We start from the raw sequence: 9,027 nt of genomic DNA on the forward strand, positions 1-9,027 counted from the left end.
ATGATTAAATACCGTTTTGTTTTTCGTATTTTGTTTTTTTTTTGTTGAAACAAGGACGAAACATCTCTGTAAATCATTTCTGGCGATATCGATTCAAATCGAGCGATTGATTTGTATCACAATATGTTTTTCTAGCCATCAATATTTAGATTTCTCACAGGACCATTAATTTCATAAAAACAAACCAAGTGATTTGTTGAAAATCACAAAAATGTATCTGTTCTTCAAGTTTATACTTTTTTTAAAAAAAAATACCCTATCGAGAAACACTATGTAAATATCATCACGGCGTTTGAATTTGAAATTGAATTTCAAATTCTTCGGTACATCAAGTTTCATTCAATTTCATTTGACAAAAAACTCATTTGTTTATATTCAACTTTTGAGTAAGGTTTTTAAAATGATTACATTTTCCATTAAAAAACCAAGCATAAGTTAAGTAAATAGCTTACTGCTGCCAAGAGCTAAGCAACCCTGGCAAAACTGTCGGAAATTTTTTGTTGCTAACTAAAAACTCAATTCCATTCCAATTTCATCAATATTTTTCTGATGGGTAAAATGTTCATTTGATTCAAAGGATTGAAGTAATTAAGTTTGATTTATATAATTAACCAGGACAGATGATTTAGGGAATAAAAAATTGGATTTAGAAGTATGTCTTGTGTTTTCTGTTTGCAAGCTAAAATGAGTAAGATCCATATCTTTGGTATCATATCTACTAAGACGATGGGAACAATCGCAAAAATTCTAGGTTAGGGATCCTTCAACCTTTAAGGACCTCCTTCCCAGGATTTTGCTGTACGTCGAGACCCCCCCCCCCACGTAGCAAAGACCCTGCCCCCTTAGGGACCGGGACACGATACAATACTACTAGCATGGTTCAACCAATTGTTCAAGTAGATAGTCGATATGGTCTGAAAGTTAGTCACGCGACAGACTGAATTTTAATCCTTAATGTCTCGAACTTATTCATAGCAATCAATAGTCTGGATAAAGCCTCGACAGTTTGGAAAAATGCACAAGCCTATAACGAAACATGTCGCAATACTCTCGAAAACTTGGACAGAAAGTCTGGACCTGAGTAGCAGTATTGAAATCATTACGTTGTTTCGAATTGGCGAAATGATAATGGAGGCAAAAAATTAATGATTTTTTAAAACTGGATACGACAATGCGGTTTGGATCTAAAAATGCGTAAGCTATAAACTTCAAGGAACCATAAACAAACACAAAAGTTGATTTTTTTTGGTATTTTGTTTCTGTCAAGCTGGTTGTAGATTTTCTACATTTTTGTTTCTCCGCTCACTTAAACTAATTTAATTTTACCGAGACTTAAACTAATTTAATTTTACTGAGCCATTTTTGGACAAATTTTTTAATGTTTTTTTTTTGTCGCGGAAAGTTTGACTTTTGTAGCTGTCCTTCTAAATACGGTTGAGCCAGTAGTGGACAGTCAGTTTTACTTCGGTCGCGCCTGTCGCTTTAAGCTTTTTTGTTTAATCATGCCGGTTACGTAGCAGTATTTGGACAACCGCGTATTCATACTCATCAGTAATTCGACAAATACTGTATTAACCAATCAGAATCGAGACAAGGAAGAAATGAATAAGTAATAATTATTTATTTAGTAAAATTGCTTTCTCATCTCGACTCTGATTGGTTAATATGGTAATGTCCGCTTACTGACTAGTAAGAATACGCGGTTGTCTAAATACAGACGGTGGGTATTCACAAGTACCAAAATGATAAATCAGTCCCATCGGTAACAAATAAAAAATCAATCGCATTAGTACCAAAAGTTTTCAATTGGCCAAAGACTACTAAGCCGACTGTTTTAAGCTGTTGGTGTAAGATCGCCGGTGGGCGCGCTACGCGCGCGTCGTCGCTTCGCGGCCATAACCGGCTCTAATTTTTGTATAGAGTCCTACCCTCTATTGGCAAGCTCGCAACAAATTGGCGTGACTGCGGCGGTCACTATTCTGCTGCTTAGTTTTCTTCTGTTTGAACCTGGGTTGACCTCCATAGACCAAAAATGCTGATCATACAATTCAATAAACTAAGTCTATGAAAAAATACTAATCATTCAAAATTTCATACATTTTGCTAAAATCGTGTCATTGAGTTTAAAAACAACTTTTCGCTTGTTTTGGCATAAAGTTCGATGAATCGTACTGAAAAAAAAAGAAAAACTTTTTGTCAAAAAAATGCTAATCATACAATTTCCATATATGGAAAATGTATGACTGGCATTTTTTGACGGCGAAGTAATTTTGAAATTGCCCCCAAAAGTTTTTTTGTTTTTTTTTTTCAACCGCAAGTTGATTTTCGTACTCAAACAAACATTTTTTGAAAAAAAAATTTTGCATGCAAAAATTAATTTTTTTTGTGTATAACGTTGTCTTGGATATAATAATCTTGAATTTTTTTTTCCTTTTCTCTTGATAACTTTTGTCAAAAACGCTTAAAATTCCTCTTTCTTTTGTATGACATGTTTTTGGTTGCCTTGATCAATGTCTGGTAATTTAAAAATTCAAATTTTAGAAATAGTCATCTTTGAAAAACTTTGCCAAAAACTAAAATTTCGTTACTTTCGTTAAACTATTTGTGTGAGAGAGAAATAAAACATTTCAGGCTGTTTCCAATGCATTCCTAATGCAAGACGACCAAGTCTTTGGTTACTACGTTTAAATAACCAAGGGTTATGTCATTTGTGTTCGATAACAAACACAACGAAAAAAATTTGAGAACTTAAAATGTAAAAACTCAATATTTTTGGTTTATGGAAAAATGCAACCTCCGCCGATTATATGGACACCTATTTAGTATTATGCAAGGATTGCTTAACATGCCAAATAAACAAAAATACATAAGGTTATTGTCAACCCACTATAGAATCAATATGTTATAATCTACCACTACTTACCCACGATGAAGATCACTTTCATTATCCACAAATTTTAAAATTAGCTTCCGGTACACACAGCGAATGGATTTCAAACGGAGACAAAAAACACAACGAAAATTACCAGAAAGTAACAAAAAATTATTAAAAAGACCAAACTTTAATTCCCAAATAAATTCCCGATTTACCCCAGCTACAAGTTTGAAAATCGGAACATATGTTTTAATTCCAAATTTTACAACACAAAAAGTAATTTCTAAAATATTACAATCACTCAGAAAAGGACCGTATCAACAAATTGATAAACCCACTGATGTAACAAACAAACTTACAGACTTAAGCAAAAAAGAAATCGTTCAACATCGAAACAACCTTTTACCTTATTACCCAAAAAAGTACGCACTTCGAGAACTTACTCAATTATACTCTTTTACAAGACTTAAAGTTGTTCAAAATAGTTCAGCAAAATATCAAAATCAAAGCACTGATATGTGCTGCATCCAAAAACAATTAGATAAGAAGGACAAGGAGTTTCCCTAACAAATATCAAAAAATTTAGACAACAAAAAATCACTCAAAAAGAAAAAAATCAAAAATTAGAAGAAACAATTATACCACAAGATCAAAAAGAAAAATCTCTACAAAGACAACCATCGAAATTTTGTAGTTAGTCACGAAAAGATTACCAAACATTCATCCCGCAATCTAGAATAATAACGAAAGTTGAATTTCAAAAACCACTTTATAAATTAATTAACATTTTCACCTCTTGAAGATATTTCCATTGACCGAACATTTTCTCAAAATTCATGCTGAAAAGCACTTGACAAATTAGTTCAAGTTCAGCCAATCAGAAATTTTTCCGAATCATCAACTCATTTTTAACCCGACTTCTTTAGCCGACAAACAAACACCTTCAAGCGTATCTCTAACTATAACTTTAAGACCTCCAGGTCAAAAAAAAGCAACCCGCTCAAATTTGACAACTGAAATAAACAAAACCTTAATATTACGACCCTCCCCTATCAACTAGAACAAAAATCAACAATATTGTCTCAGCTTAGACCTCGAAATACGCTCAAGCAAAAACTTTGAGTTAGCCTAAAGAACAAAATCGACATGAATACCCCCGATTAAACAATAAATAAAAATGAAACTAGGAAATCCCTCAATAGCCCTCCAAACTTCCCCTTACCAAAAACAGCTTAAACCTAACCTACTTTTCAAAAAACCAATAAATATTCCGACCACACTCGAATTGCTTTGGCCACTTCTCCAAACTAAAAACATCATTCGCATATTAGCAAAGCTACTAACCACATCAGATGCAATACACGATATCTTCCCCCACGGATTCTTTCCCGATGATTAAATAAGCATAAATTAAATAATTTAAAAGTTATTAAGTTCGAAATAAAACTAACCATTCTTTATTAAATATTTTTTCTTTTTCTTTAGTCTTTAGATCACGATCATCTACATAAAGGAAAACAAAATAAAAACTACAAACTTTTTCACAATTTATAAACTTCTATTAACAAACAGCAATTAGGAATGCAGTAAAAATTCTTCACCACAGTAGTAAATTGATCTATCAATTCTTTCCCCCAATGTAGTAAATCTAAATACAAGGAAAATAATTTAATCATTTCAATCCCCACAAAGCAGTAAATTTAAAAGTTTCTGTAGTAAATTAATACAAATGCAAGCAGTACTAACCTTTTAAAAGACGATTCACTTGCACACAAATTCTATCCATAATCGCACAGCTCGCCAACGACGAATAGTTTAAAATAATGATTTCAAGTTTTAACTTTCACTAACAACAACTCAAGCTAGTAATAACAAGTTTCAAACTTTCCTTTAAACCGGTAGGAAAAGAATTATATAATAATCCAAACTAATCAACGCAGCTTACTAAACACCGTAAACCACAAATTAACAGCTTGACTAAGAAAAGAAAACCCACGGTACACAAACCGGATTAAACCAGCTTAAAGAACCCGATAATTTATTCTTTTGAAGAGTATTGACAAGTCTAAAAAAGAAAGAATAACACACCAAAAAGTCGAAATACAAACCCAAACCAAACAATTTGATTTTTGAAAAAAGGACACAACCAAAACAACAAAACGGAAAAACCAGTAACAAACATAACATAAAAGGTTAACACAAAACAGGACCCCATAAAAAACCAGCATGCAATCATACCCTCACTCCTGGCCTAACCCACCAGAAGAGGACGTCCTGAGCATGCTTAGTAGCCGGACTAACCCACCGTGCTAGAACCCACGCTTTGTGACACACTCCCTACTTTTGATGAGAGCTACTCAAGTGTGGGTAACTCTTTAAAAATGACAGAACTAAATTAAAAGCTTTTGTGCTAAAAACTAATAAAAAACCATAACTAAAAGCAAAACTAACTAACCATTTATTAAGTTAATTATATCATGCAGTAATAAAAATCGTACACAATCACGAAGACGAGCATAAGGAAACAAAGACGACCCCATCACACTCAATCCACAGAATGGCTAAACACAACGGATATGCCGCTCACAAACACAACTCAAAGGATTTGAAGTACGACTTGACTCCGAATGAAAGGACTTCATTGAACCAGACCAATGACCACCTCGATGTTCAAGTATACGTACAGTTCCGAGTTATAAGTCATTCCCTCGAAACTCGAGCTTCAAGCCATTCCCAAACAAGATCGAAGCACAGTTCTCCACTCCGAACAAGAACAAATGATCATAAGAAACCATTTGGAAATCAGGTTGATTTTGTTGGTGGTCACAGTCATTGTTGAATGACAAAATGACATCTACGATTCCAGCTTCCTGGAGTTTCTTTCTCCTCAACGGAATAGAAAAGCTCGCGAAATACAAACGATCATCATCCATCCTCCATTACAGATAGAAGTCAAAAGAGCAAAAACTCTGTAAACCCCGGATGGGTGGAACCAGATCAAAAATATAATTTATTATTGATTATAATTTAGATGTTTTATCCCTATAAAGAATTAAAGACTAACCAATCACACTCTATCAAACTAACAACCCACTTATTTGTAAGTGCTGAAATTACTTGTAATATCAGCACCAGAGCAACTCGAATTAAACTTAGAATACAGTTGTTCTCATTCTGGAACTAACTCGCGCCAACCGGTGTACACTATATCTATTGAGACTAAGAGATATAAGAGTAAGATTAAGATCGGTATTAGACTAAGAAGTTGCACGAATCTATCCGGCCGAAAATTAGATAGCGTGACGAGCAGACGGTGTACCATATCTGAAATTACTCTATAAGTACAGTCAAAAGCACATAACTCATCTGGTGCGACCAAAAGTCTCGATCAAAACCGTAACTAACTCAGATTTAGAAACAAAAGACTTAGAATTAGACAATTGCAAAATTGCAAAAAATGTTACATCAAATAGACAATATATTAGAAATGACTCTCCGGCTCAAAAGATTACCGCCAATTTCCCAAACAATACGAGAAATACCAGGTATTGCGAGAAGACTAAGGACCAAGCACGATCTACGATTAGGAAGAACTCTACCGATTCATTTTACGATGGTTCGACGGAAACTGGAACAAATCTATGTATTTAGAACCCTTTCCGCAGTAAATTTAGATTTTCATTTACTGATATAAAATTTGATTTTCGTACTCGAACAAACATTTTTTGAAAAAAAGTTTTGCCTGCAAAAATTATTTTTTTTTGTGTATAACGTAGCCCTGGATATAATAATCTTGAATTTTTTTCCTTTTCTCTGAATAACTTTTGTCAAAAACGCTTCAAATTCCTCTTTCTTTTGTATGACATGTTTTTGATTGCCTGGATCAATGTCTGGTAATTTAAAAATTCAAATTTTAGAATTAGTCATCTTTGAAAAATTTTACAAAAACTAAAATTTCGTTACTTTCGTTAAACTATTTGTGTGAGACAGAAATAAAACATTTCAGGCAGTTTCCAATGCATTCCTAATGCAAGACGGCCAAGTCTTCGGTTACTACGTTTAAATAACCAAGGCTTATGTCATTTGTGTTCGATAACAAACACAACGAAAAAATTTTGAGAACTTAAAATGTAAAAACTCAATATTTTTGGTTTATGGAAAAATGCAACCTCCGCCAATTATATGGACACCTATTTAGTATTATGCAAGGATTGCTTAACATGCCAATTAAACAAAAATACATAAGGTTATTGTCAACCCACTATAGAGTCAATATGTTATAATCTACCACTACATACCCACGATGAAGATCACTTTCATCATCCACAAATTTTAAAATTAGCTCCCGGTACACACAGCGAATGAATTTCAAACGGAGACAAAAAACACAACGAAAATTACCAGAAAGTAACAAAAAATTATTACAAAGACCAAACTTTAATTCCCAAATAAATTCCTGATTTACCACAGCAACAATTTGAAAATTGGAACATATGTTTAATTCCAAATTTTACAACACAAAAATAATTTCTAAAACATTACAACCACTCCGAAAAGGACCGTATCAACAAATTGATAAACCCACTGATGTAACAAACAAACTTACAGACTTGAGCAAAAAAGAAGTGTTGTAAAAAAGATTGTTCAACATCGAAACAATCTTTTACCTTATTACCCAAAAAAGTACGCACTTCGAGAACTTACTCAATTATACTCTTTTACAGGACTTAAAGTTGTTCAAAATAGCTCAGCAAAATATCAAAATCAAAGCACTGATATGTGCTGCATCCAAATACAATTAGATAAGAAGGACAAGGAATTTCCCTAAGAAACTAAGAAAGACAACAAAAATCACTCAAAAAGAAAAAAAACAAAAATTAGAAGAAAAAATTATACCACAAGATCAAAAAAAAAAATCTCTACAAAGACAACCATCAAAATTTCGTAATTAGTCACGAAAAGATTACCAAACATTCATCCCGCAATCTAGAATATTAACGAAAGTTGAATTTCAAAAACCACTTTAAATTAATTAACATTTTCACCCCCTGAAGATATTTTCATTGACCGAACATTTTCTCAAAATTCATGCTGAAAAGCACTTGACAAATTAGTTTAAATTCAGCCAATCAGAAATTTTTCCGAATCATCAACTCATTTTTAACACGACTTCTTTAGCCGACAAACAATCACCTTCAAGCGTATCTCTAACTATAACTTTAAGACCTCCAGGTCAAAAATAAGCAACCCGCTCAATTTTTACAACTGAAATAAACAAAACCTTAATATTACGACCCTCCCTTATCAACTAGAACAAAAATTAACAATATTGTCTCAGCTTGGACCTCGAAATACCCTCAAGCAAAAACTTTGAATTAGCCAAAAGAACGAAATCGACATGAATACCCCCGATCATACAATAATTAAAAAAGAAACTAGGAAATCCCTCAATAGCCCTCCAAACTTCCCCTTACCAGAAATAGCTTAAACCCAACCTAATTTTCAAAAAACCAATAAATATTCCGACCACATTCGAATTGCTTTGGCCACTTCTTCAAACTAAAAACATCATTCGCATATTAGCAAAGCTACTAACCACATCAGATGCTATACACGATATCTTCCCTCACGGATTTTTTCCCGATGATTAAATAAGCATAAATTAATTAATTTAAAAACTATTAAGTTCGAAATAAAACTAACCATTCTTTATTAAATATTTTTTCTTTTTCTTTAGTCTTTAGATCACGATCATCTACAAAAAGGAAAACAAAATAAAAACTACAAACTTTTTCACAATTTATAAACTTCTATTAACAAACAGCAATTAAGGATGCAGTAAAAATTCTTCACCACAGTAGTAAATTGATCTATCAATTCTTTCCCCCAATGTAGTAAATCTAAATACAAGGAAAATAATTTAATCGTTTCAATCCCCACAAAGCAGTAAATTTAAAAGATTCTGTAGTAAATTTATACAAATGCAAGCAGTACTAACTTTTTGAAAGACGATTCACTTGCACACAAATTCTATCCATAATCGCACAGCTCGCCAACGACGAATTGTTTAAAATAATGATTTCAAATTTTAACTTTCACTAACAACAACTCAAACTAGTAATAACAAGTTTCAAACTTTCCTTTAAACCGGT

Source organism: Symsagittifera roscoffensis, chromosome 5 (assembly GCF_963678635.1).
Source record: "Symsagittifera roscoffensis chromosome 5, txSymRosc1.1, whole genome shotgun sequence".
NCBI classification, from domain to species: Eukaryota; Metazoa; Xenacoelomorpha; order Acoela; family Convolutidae; genus Symsagittifera; species Symsagittifera roscoffensis.